The following is a 12565-nucleotide window of genomic DNA, read 5'->3' as shown; positions in this document are numbered from 1 at the left end:
ACAGTGAACCCAAGAATAGACTACCAATTGGAAGTTTCTCACCTTTAGCCATCTTTATGGCGAATGGAATCACAAACAACTTCAGTATATGTCCACCATCTTCAAGAATGTCCCTGGAGAGCCACAAGGATAAGAAAGCAGCAATTGTTAAAGTACTATCAGCAGGTTCTTCAGGAGTTCCATCTTTCGACCACCAATATGACAACCATTGAGCATAGAAAAACTTGGGTGGCTCGTTGAGTTCATGCATCTTAGCCTCCAATATGTTAGATATCTCCTTCTCATCTGCTGAGAGCTCCTCAGGGAAATTACCGGTAACTAGAAAATGCAACAAAGCGACTACATCTTCTAAAGTAACAGTGAATTCTCCCCATCTGCATATGAAGGTGTGAGTACGAACGCATCAAAGAGCAAGCAAAGACACCATACCTGGTATATCATGATTGATGATTAAATCTCCCGCAGCTTGAACGGCTCGTGTCACCTGGGCACGATCCAACATGGCCCTTACACGGATGACCCAACATGTGTCTCGCCCATCCAGAGAAGTGTGTCAAAGGCTCTCGAGAAAGCTTGAGTTCCACATGAGAAGCCAAAAAGTGTTTCCCTTGCAAACAAAACCGAGTTATTGCTTGGGGAGACACCAACTTATTCTGAGTAGTACTCCTGGGGTTTATGAGCAGCCGAAACGAGGAGCCTAAGGGACTCTTTTTGGGTCTATAGATACACAAAGAATTTGTCCTCAGCAGTTGGAATGTTCTTAGTTTTGGGATTTTCCTCTTTCTCCTTAGAGATCTCAGAATCGTCATTTCTGGAGGAACCATTATCTCTGGAAGATTCGTCTGTGGAAACATCCTCTCTAGAAGAAACATCGTCTTCAGAAGCGCTACGGGACTGAGTCATTTTTGCAAAGTTGCCGCGACATCCATACACGAATTTCATCAACACAATGGAATCAAATCAACAAGATAATTATGATGCTCACATCAATGTCTACAAAAATGGTAATCCTGAACTCTTACCTATTTACGATTTCACGAAATTAGTGATAACAGCGTAAAACCCCAAAACTTGCTCGTTCTTTCAAACATGCAAAGACGAGCAAAAAACATATTATTTAAAGTCAACATCGGCTTTTCACAAAACTATGAATAATTCATATAACCTTCCATGTAGACATTCGCTGATTTTTACGTGTACATACACTATAAAATCATCAAACTCATACACACACTTCATCGACTCATAGAAACATTGTTTGCTTTTAACAATTTTTCATAAATCAAAACTTGATTTTCCTTTAAACAAAAACGTGAATAAGTCACGTATTTTAAAAAAAATAAATAAATTGTGAGCTGAATAACTCACGTAAATATATATATATATATATATATATATATATATATAAAACTTCTTTGCTCAGTCGAGCACTCGTCTATGGAATGAGGGTCTTTTCTATTTTTGCAAAGGTCCACATATTCTAAATAAAATTTTGAAAGTTCATAAACAAATTTTTATCATGAACTCCAGGTCTTTTCAAAAATTCTTTTAACCCTAAGGATCATTATTTACTACTTTTATTACGAACAAACCTACATTCCTAAAAGTATTTGCAAAATTCATGCTTCGAAAACAAACTTGGGTTTTCATGAAACCTAATAAACAAAACTTTTATTACTGCAACTAGACCATGTCTATTCAAAAATTTGTGTATCTCTTCCATATTAGGGATTTTTACTCGTTCCTTAAACTAACGAAAGAACGGGCATATATACGTTTTCCAAAATTTCTTCATAAATCCTACACATGCTTGCAACTGTGGGATTTTTTTGTTTTATTAACAACTCATAAAATCATAAAACACACAGCAAAAAAAAATCAGACTTACCTGGTTGGCGCCGACCGGATTTTGGTCGGACGGTGATAGGCGACGGGTGGCGTCCGGCGAATTTTCTTTGCTGCTGCTCACGTGAAGGTGGTGAATAGGTGAAGAAGCCTGGTTGGTCAAAAAATAAAATAAATTTTAGGGTTTCTTCCCTTTTATGTAAAATTTATTTCCAAAACCTAATAAAGCGTGGGTTTCCTTTTTTGGACTCGGGCCCATAAATCCTAAACCGACCATAACTAGGCTTCTGAACGCCCAAATCAGCAGTGCCTCATCTCTCCACGCTTACGAGATGACACTCTATCTTGTTATCAGGGTCCTTATCTGCGCGTTTGCTCATACATGACATCATTAGAGCAAATCGAGGATTCTGAAACTACCTTTGTATGACTGAGTTCAACTACCGATCTCATCGACTGAAAATCACCATTTAACGCTTATTGCGGAACATGAATGTCCCTCACTAAGCAGGGGACTTAATGTTGATGGTGGATTCTCAACAAAGGGTAAAACCGTAAAATTATGAGGCGTGTTTTTGACACGGCTTTCAGGCATGCAACGATTCATATTTTACGAAGCCATGATGAATATGTTTTTGAAAAGCCCCACTAGCTGAGCGATTCGATCCCTAGCATTTCATCATGACCTCTATGCAGAATAACATAATTGGGTGTAGATTGAGAGCTTAACACCTTCAGGACGTCGGTGACACTCACTGTTACCTGACTGCAGGAGACAGACCCACCTTCACGTAGAAGAACGATTAGGCGGTTCTCCGAAGATTGGGAGCATTAACGCCTTCAGGACGTCGGTGACACTCACTGTTCCCTGACTATGTGGAGAGACCGTGTATAGATTCAGGCGGTTCTCCGTAGATTGAGAACAATAACGCCTTCAGGTCGTAAAAAACACCCGTGACTCCCTGACTATGCACCATTCAGAATGGATGTGACGCTTTAACTGGCTAATATATTTTCTGCAATATATTAATTTTGCAGTGACATTCACAACTGAATTCCCAGAATGATCTATTATTGCTCTTATTCCATGGTCGAATCCACAGCATGATCCCATGGAATGGCAATAACAATTGCTCCTATTCCATGGTCGAATCCACGGCCTGATCCCATGGAATGGCAATAAACAATTGTATCATCTCATTATTCCGATTTCATGATCGAATCCACGGCTGATCTCATGGAATGGTAATATTTAATTACTCCGATTCTATGGTCGAATCCACGATCCCATGGAATGGTAATATTCGACTCTATTATTCCGAATTCATGGTCGAATCCACGACTGATCCTATGGACTGATAATAAACAACTACTCATTTTTATTACTCAGTTTCATGAATTATTCTCCACTGAATTTCATAAATTAGTAATAAATACTCAACAATCGGGCATCTGAATCATCACTGAGTAAGCCCTGCAAAAATGGTGCAAGTGTACTCGACAATGATGCACGACTGAGCACCCAGATGCACAAACGAGCATCCAAAAATATGGATAGATGAGGAATCCTACACAAAACAGGAGAAAACAACAAATAATAATAAAATAATAAGAGGCGCCCAGGGGTTAGGCCCACCGGCCGGCCGGCCATGCCTTAGCCGTGGCCGGTCCCACGCCTCTTCCATTATTTTGCCCTATTTTGTTATTTTCATGAACTCATGAAAAACTCCTTCAATTTAGAAACTTTCCTTGTTTGAGCAAAACTCATGGATTCTCCGTAACTTCACGGATTCATGAAAAATAATATTATAAAATAGGGAAAGGTGTGCGGGACCGGGCAACCTAGCCGGCCGGCCATGCCTAAGCCGTGGCTGGTCCCACACCTCACAATCCCTAGATTTTTATAATTATTATTCTCTAAACTCATGAAACTCCTCCATTTCAACGAAAACTCATGGATTCTCCATAACTTCACGGGTTCATGAAAAATAATATTATAAAATAGGAAAAGGTATGCGGGACCGGGCAACATAGCCGGCCGACCATGCCCTAACCATGGCCGGTCCCACATCTTGCAATCCCTAGTATTTTATAATTATTATTTTCCTCAATTCATGAAACTCCTTGGTTTGAGAAAAAATCATGATTTCGTCGTAATTTTTCAAATTTTGCTCGAATCATGAAAAACCAAAATCCAACATGGTCACATGACCGGATAGCCTCTCACGATAATTTTAAATGTTAAAATACTCTTATTTTAATATTTAAAAAATATTGATCAATTGAGCATACATGCTCATTCCAACAAAAATCAAGAATTTCAGTCAAGATGAAACTCTTCTAAAAATTCACAATGTTGCTCGAACGCACGTCAGAAAATACTGAAATTGTCAGTACGGAGACAAGGACACCACGACATCATGTGCATGCCTTCGTGACCGACCAGAGTCATCCCTAGGGATTGCACAAAGCCGGTCCCACATGATTTCATAATTTTGACCTAATTTGCTCAATTGCTCATACTGGGCCCAAAATCTCTCCAACCAACCTGGGGATTGCTCAAACGACCAACAACTGGTCCCGTGACCACCACGACACGGTCCCATGCTCTCATGGTTGGTCCCCATATTTCATACCTAGGTTTTATCACCTAATGCCGAAGCCAACAATATTTCAGTAAATGATGAAATCGGCATCAATCATCATTCCTTCACCAACTGGTCAACTCAAGACCCTGGTGCACGCTCACTCGAGCATTCAGGAACCACATGGTCATCCATCATCCCATGTGGTCGGTCCCTCTTCACTCATGACCAATTTTCATCAATTCGTCAATTGATGAAGGATTGATCAAAAAATTAGAGTTTCGAACAAACGCTCCACGAATCACCATTCTGAGGAAGTTCAAACACTAAATTATGTTGATCCAGGGAGCAACATCTGGATTAATTATACAATATTCGGTAATTTACCAATATTTTAATTAATATTTTATTGGGTCACGTCACCAGTAAATAATTCGTCGAATTGAGCAATACTTGCTCAGTTGCTCGAATATTGATCCCATTATCAATATTCAGTAATTTATCAGTAATTTGTCGAATTGAGAAATATTTGCTCAGTTGCTCGAATATTGATCCCATTATCAATATTCAGTAGTTTGCTCGAATAATCCACATATATTCAGTAACTCATCAATATTCAACAACTCGTCGAATTTACAATATTTGCTCGGACGAGCAATATTAATATTCATGAATCGCCGAGCATTTGTCAATCATGCTCGGTTCAACAAAATCTAGACTCACTGTCTAATCAGTCAACAACTGACTAACTAAGACACGTTTGTCATACAGACTCCAAGATTCGTGAGACATCAACCACGTCATAAATGGGGGCATATCACTTAGGGTTTTGGTTTGGAGGTCTACGACACGTGGATTCATCCACGACGAGGAATGTGCGTAAGTCGTGCAAACGGTTAAAGGAGTTAGCAAAGTAGTGAGTGCACGATCAGTCAAGTTTCCACGCGACATGGAACTGACTTTAACACGATCTCCCACTTTCCCACTCTTTCACTCAAGAAACCGTCACACTTACAGGGATCAATGTGTTCACCACTCTGACAATATAAATAAGTCTCTGAATCCATGATTGAAGGACAAGATTCGAACACTCGTTTAACAAGAACTTTACGAGTAATCACTCTCAAGAATTCATCAATCTTTCATAAATTATTCAAAAACTTCACTGTTTACCAATTATTGCAGAAACCTTCAACACATCCACAATCCTTGATCATCATTGATTCCACACAATTCTCAGCTTCCCTCCTACAGATCAACCCATCTCCCTCTCTACGACCGAATTGACTCTGGAACGGCCATCGACTTGGTTTAAGTCGGAGTCCTACAGATTGATCTCTCGAATCTAAGCACTCCCTTTGCAGTGCATCTGTGTGAGGTTGAACAGTTTGCTCGGGTGAGGAGTCTCGACAACACGCTCGTCTCTTCAATTCCCTAAAAAACCCGCAAATCGTTTTCCCCCCATCCACAAATGTAATTTGATATCATTGTTTTTTTTTGGAAATATAATTTAAGATGTTTAAATAGTGAATTATTGTTTTTAAATTCGATTGTGTTTCGAGAAATAACTTAAACATTAAAAATAGATATATGCATAAGTCTCTTTCCAACCCGTAATGCTTCGAATTCGGATCTCCATATGAATTTGACCCTGATCCAGAACTCGGGGTGTTACAGAAAAAGTTTTAGTGAAATTATTAATCAACTCATATGTGGTTCAGATATTGGGGAAGATGAAGACAAATCACAAAGATCAACACTCAGTAACTTTGTTACGGTGCATATATGCCTGTATCTAAAGCGAGGTAGTTTTTACTTGGTTTTAGATTGAACCTTGAACATTTTAGCAAGGGAAGTAATAACATTTTGGTTTGATTCTTATTTTAGACATTTCTATAGAAAACCAAAAATATAAACACCAAAACGCAAAGAAGCTTTTTAAAGAAATGGTGACGGGTATGGTTGGCTCATAAGGAAGTTTTTTCGAAACGAGCTTACTAGATATAAAAAGGACAAAAGTTATCCAGTTTTTAGCAAACAATCCAGGTATCGTAAAAGAAGCTATCAGAAATGGAACAATGGAGTTGCTAAAGCTGTTTTTGCAAAAGTTTGAATTTTTACAAGATTACAGACTTCCGGATCGAACAATAGTGGAAATGGCCGTTGCAAACAACAAAGAAGATATGGTAAATTTGATATTTGCCTACAGTAAATATAAGATCGGCCTGGTTTCCAGGAAAGACAGAGAAGGAAATACCCTGCTACATTATGCAACCTCATTTGCGGCCCCAGATAAAGCAACTTCATTCTCAGGGGAAGTTATAGAGATGCAAAAGGCCCTCCGATAGTTTAAGGTAAGTGTTTTTTTTTGTCCTTGTAGGATCAGATTCTCGCAACAATTGTGTCTCAGTGAAATTATCAATGGAATTTCACAATAGCGTCGCAGAACAGTTTCAGAAAATAATGTCAGCAAATATCATGGGAAAGATGTGATAGTCTTGCGAAAATTAGAAAGCTTGCGAAGTCAACATTTGTAAGGTTGCGAGAATGTCGCAAACCATATCCGAAAATAAAGGATAGATTAGTTGTCATCCATTATGTATTTCCCTTATAAATAGTCATTCGAATTGTAAAGGAGTGGGAGATCTTTTTTGAGTGAGAGATAAGTAAATATGAGAGAGAAAGTTGAGAGTAGAGATCATTCTTGATTTCTTTATTTTCCTTGTAAGAATATTCAGAAATTAATCAATAAAATTAAGAGTGTAAACCTAAAAATAGGCTGATCAACGATAAAATCATACTAGGGGTGTAATGTAGGATTTCCTGCAACTACATAATGGCGCTAGAAATAGGGACGATTAAAGATTGAAGATTGAAGACTATTCTAGAAAAATCGAAGATTAACATTGAGATTTGTGAAAATTTAAAGTAGTTGATTAAGAATTTTTCATAATTTATGGAAACACTGTTAGCATTGAAGAAATGGCTAGAAGAAGAAATACATCCGAACAACCAACTACTATTAGAAGAAGCAAAAGAATTGCTGGAAGAGAAAGAAGTGAAGTAGGAGAATCTACTAGAAGGAGAAATAATAGAGAAAATATAATTCAATCACCAATTCAACAAACACTAGTTCAAGAGAGGAATACAGATTATGACAGAGTGAGCGTACACACTTTGCGATCAAATTCAGCAGAAGAAATAGAAAAAGAGCAACAAAATAGAAATTACAGACAGGAAGAGAGAAATCAAGAAGCAGATGAAGGAATAATTCATGGAGATGAAGAAATTGGAGCGTTAGAAACATTTAGACGAAGAATACATGAGGAAAGAAGAGCTGAGGCGGAAGAGCGTGCAAATTTAACAAGACAAAATCAAGAATTAAGAATGGAGAATATCAGATTGCAGAATAGAAGATCGAGAAGTATTACAAAATCATATTCCAGATGAACTAGAAGAGAAATGAGGCAAAATTCACCTACAATCAATGTTGGAAACAATATTCAGGAAGAAATGTCAAATCCTAATGAAGAATATCGCGAAAATAGAGAAAGAATTGATGATCGTTACATTCCACAAAATGAAACTTTTGATGATAGGAAAATTAGAGGAAATCAAGAGAACGGGCAAATTCAGAGGCAAAGTAACCAACATGGCGAAGGAAATCAAGAGGAGGGAAGAGGAATTTTACACGTGAGAGAAAATCAAAGAAATCAACAGACAATTGAAGAAGAAATTCGCCAGAACAATCATGACAACCGAGAAAGAAGGTGTATACAAAACTGGAATAATGATAATCTCAATGAGGAGTATGATAGAGTGAAGAGAATGGCTGAAAGACAGCGAATTGAGTTGATAAGAAATGAACAAAATTATGGAAGGGAAAATGAACGAATTCAAGATAGGGATGAGGAAGAGAATCGCAGAAGAAGACGAGATGAGGATAATGAAGAAGAGATACAAAATTTCGCAAGAGAAGATAAACGTGAACGCAGAAGAAGAGAAGCAAAATTAAAGAGACCAATGGGTCAAGATTCAGGAGTAAATCAATAAATCTTGAAAGAAATAGAAGAAATGAGAGGAATGCTAAATAACAGAGGAGAAGTAGGTAGAAGACAATTGGATGAAGCAATAAAAGAAGCTGCGAAAACTCCATTTACCAGAGAAGTACAATTAGGAGGAATACAACCGAAATGCAGTTTGCCCGCATTAACCAGCATTTTCGATGGAACAACTTGTGCAATTCAACACATTAAAGTTTATGTGAGGTGCATGTTGCAAGGGGAAAATCATGATGCGGTATTGCGGAAATATTTCGCATCCAGCTTAACAGGAGAGGCGTTAAAATGGTTTGAAGGTATACCAAAGAACACAATAACCTCCCTCAATCATTTACAGACCACATTCTTGGGAGCATATATAAGTAATAATTCCTCACGACCTGGTATAGAAGATGTGTTTGGATTAAAACAAAGGATTGGTGAAAGCTTGAAACACTTGACTAAAAGATGGAGAACCATGTGTAGCGAAATGGATGGCCGTGTAGATGAGACATATCTCATATTATCATTTATCAATGCTATGTTTGAAACAAACCTGTTGTATATCCAAATTTTCAGAGTCAAGAATACAATTACAATGACTGAATTGCGAGAACTTCAAGAGGAATACATTGCTTTGGAGGAAATAAAAAATTAAATGAAATCATATCCAGTTGCGAATACCAGCTCACAAGCAGCGAATGCAAGCTTATTACCCAAGCTAATAAATACAGTGGCGAATACTTCGCAAGTACAACAAGAAAAGGTGACAGGTAACAATCAGCAGAAGTTGGTAGCTATGGGAAGTCGAGATCAAGAAGAGTATGAAAGAGAAAAAAAATTCTAAAGTCATGGAGGAAATAACAAGATTCAAATACTCGATCAACCGCAAGAAACTTATGGAGGTCAAAGACCAAACTTTAATTGAGGACAAGGAGGTCATAAGGTAGTATGGGAAGAAATCAAGATGCCACCTCTAAATGCAAGTGTGGCGAAGATATGGGAATCTATAATCTTGATGGAAAATATACCAACACCGTGGAACATGGGAACGGAACCACCTCCAAATCACAGAAGTCATGAATTTTGTTCTTATCATCATTTTCATGGGCATACCACAAACGATTGCAGAAATATAAAGAGGATTATTTTGAGAATGATAAATCAGGGGAAATTAAACGACTTTCTGGTAGGGCATCCACAACCTCAACCATTACCACCACCACCAGAACATCACATAGTGAATACAATGAAAAAGAAAGAAACATTCTTCATAGAAGTGGGTGCAAAAGCAAAAAATCTATTCTGTCGCTCTATCGAACATTCATACAAGACAATTGAAGACTTTCATGATAATGTTTTAAGTCGAGTGTTCGCAAGAGATATTAATGGAAAAGAAATTATGAATATTGCGAAAATTTCGCAACTAGAGGAATGGCAGAAACAGATAATTTCCTTTAGCGCAGAAGAAGTTCCCGAAGGAGAAGAGATGCATGAAAATCCATTGGTAATAAAATTAGAGATTAATCCAAAACCAAAAGAAGATGAGGATGATGAAACTGAAGATTCATGGGCAATCAATAGAATCCTAGTCGATACTGGAAGCTCTGTGAACATCTTATTTTATCATACTTATAAAACCATGGGTGCAAGAGATGATGATCTTATACCATCAACATATAAGATATATGGTTTTAATAGTACTGCAAACAAGCCTAAAGGGGAGGTTAATATGCAAATTCCATTGAAGGGAATATCTTCAAAAATCTCATTCTGTGTTGTTGATGTAGAATCACCCTACAATGCATTAATTGGTCGACCTTAGCTACATGGGATTCTGGGAGTAGCTTCAACTTTCCATCAGTGCATAAAATTCCCTCACCCCAATGGTGTAGGAATCATAAAGGGAGATTGGGTTGAAGGAAAGAAATGTTACGAAACTGAGATAGAATCTTGCGAAGGAAGAGCAAATAAGAAGGAGAACTGGCGACATAAAGTCAAGGATGTACAAAGAAGTGAGAAGTTGATGGTGGATACAATCGAAAAGAAAGGAGAAGAAATGTTACAAAATCAATGCTAGCTCAGGGTAAAAAGGATGAACATACCATCACCAAGGAAGCAGTAGCAGTAGCAGAAAATCATAAAGATGCAGAGGAGGGCAAAAGTAATAAAAGCAAGAAATGTATGAATGATTAAGTTATTGCGATAATCTCGCAATAAGTAAAATTCTCAAAAATACCTTTGATTGAACAACAAAATTGAGATTGCGAAATTCAGATACAATATTATGAATTGCGAGACTCTCGCAGAGATAATGAATCTTACAGAAAATAATCAAAAAAGAATGATAAAAGAGAAAGAGGCGAACCTTTATGGCGTACACCCTAGTTCGCGAATAAAATTTCGCAAGAGGAAAATGTAAGACCTAAAGTACGTCATATTAGGGGGTACCTGTTGCATGACTCAGGGAAAGGCTACACCGCCACCGGAACCTGAGTCATGGAGATTTGGGGTCAATAAAGCCCATCCGGGAGAGGCACCTTGGATTCTCAACTTAAGCATATGACTTAGGTTGGGCGACTAAGGTAATAAGAACTCTCCCAAGGAGTGCAGATCTGATCAAGGCGCCGAGGTAGACGGTTGAGTCAAGAGTGCCGAGGGCGTTTGAAGTGTCCTTGCCATTCTTGACAAGTCTTAGCTTATACTGCACTCGTCCCGAAGAAAACCCCACTTAGTGTGCAGTCTCGTAACCATAAGCCCTATAGGTAAAATGGATAAGAGGATGCGAAAACAACTGGTTGTTGTTAAGACTGGATGGGAGGAGCTAACCTTGTATGGTATAAGTACGCCTCCTTGAAGGGGCAACCAGGGGGAAGATAAGGGCGGCACCCTCCATTAGGGAGCTGATAAGTGTCTTAAGACGCAAATGTCATGAGGCTTATTATTCGCAAGGATAATTAAGGCTTGTCATATTTGTGCAACATTCCTGAAGATGCAATAATACAAAAGAAAAAGATAAAATGAGATCAATGGGTTTTCGCATGAAAGTGCGAAGACGTCCTGCGATTTCATCGCAAGACGACAATGTCATGGGGCTTTATTTTCGCAAGAATATTTAGGCCTGTCATATTGTCGCAATATTCCTGAAGAGGCCATAATACAGAAGAAAAAGTTAAGGCAAGATCAATGGGTTATTGCATGAAAGTGCAAGGACGTCCTGCGATTTTGTCGCAATGACAAGAGGTGGCATAATAAGACCTTTAATTAGGAAGGCAAAATAAGACCACACAGGAATGAGATGTTGAAAAGAAACAAAATTCACTTCGCAAGAACTTGCGAAATTGTACAATAAGAAAAAGTTTATGAAATCTCTCATTTGGATTCAAATAACAGAGGCAAGTATGGGAATGTATGTCTCTAATCAAGGATGTATGTTCAACTTGGAGACTAACATTTACGCCTAAATCTTTTCTAGCATCATCTAAAATTTTCGCAGCCCAGACAAATTCTTCCTCACTACTTATGAGAAGACGAGAACGAATTTGATTTTCCCTTTCGCAGAGTTCAATATTCTTGCAGTTAGCTTCATATCGCTCAAGTTGAACTTCAAGGAGAGCCTCTTGGAATTTCTCCAGAGCCTTGGCACCTTGATCAGAGATACGATCTTTATCATCTATGAGACCGCTAATCTTGGTTCTCAACTCATTGGTTTTCTCTTTGGAATCAATAAGGAGACGTTTAAATCTGTTAGCTAAGCCTAAACTGGATCTATGATCAATTTCTAAGAGGCGAAATTGTGATCTAAGTTCATTTAGAGAAAGAGATGAAATTCTATCATTAGAAAAGCTATTTAAGGAATTGTTAAGACGTTCAAGAAGGGTATCATTATCCAAGGCATTAGGAAATGAACGAAGAAGGGTAGCTTCATCAGAAAGACCATAAATGTCTGCAAAAAGGATCATTTAAATAAGATAAAACAACAAGATGAATGAATAAAGAGAAAAGAGAAAAGTAATATACCGTAAAGCTGATTATTAGCTTGTTGAAGACTAGAAATTTTGTTCTTATAAGAGGAAGAATCAATTTCTAATTGTC

This window comes from Papaver somniferum, chromosome 10 (genome assembly GCF_003573695.1).
Source record: "Papaver somniferum cultivar HN1 chromosome 10, ASM357369v1, whole genome shotgun sequence".
Lineage (NCBI taxonomy): Eukaryota > Viridiplantae > Streptophyta > Magnoliopsida > Ranunculales > Papaveraceae > Papaver > Papaver somniferum.
Note: the sequence above shows the minus strand (reverse complement) of the source record.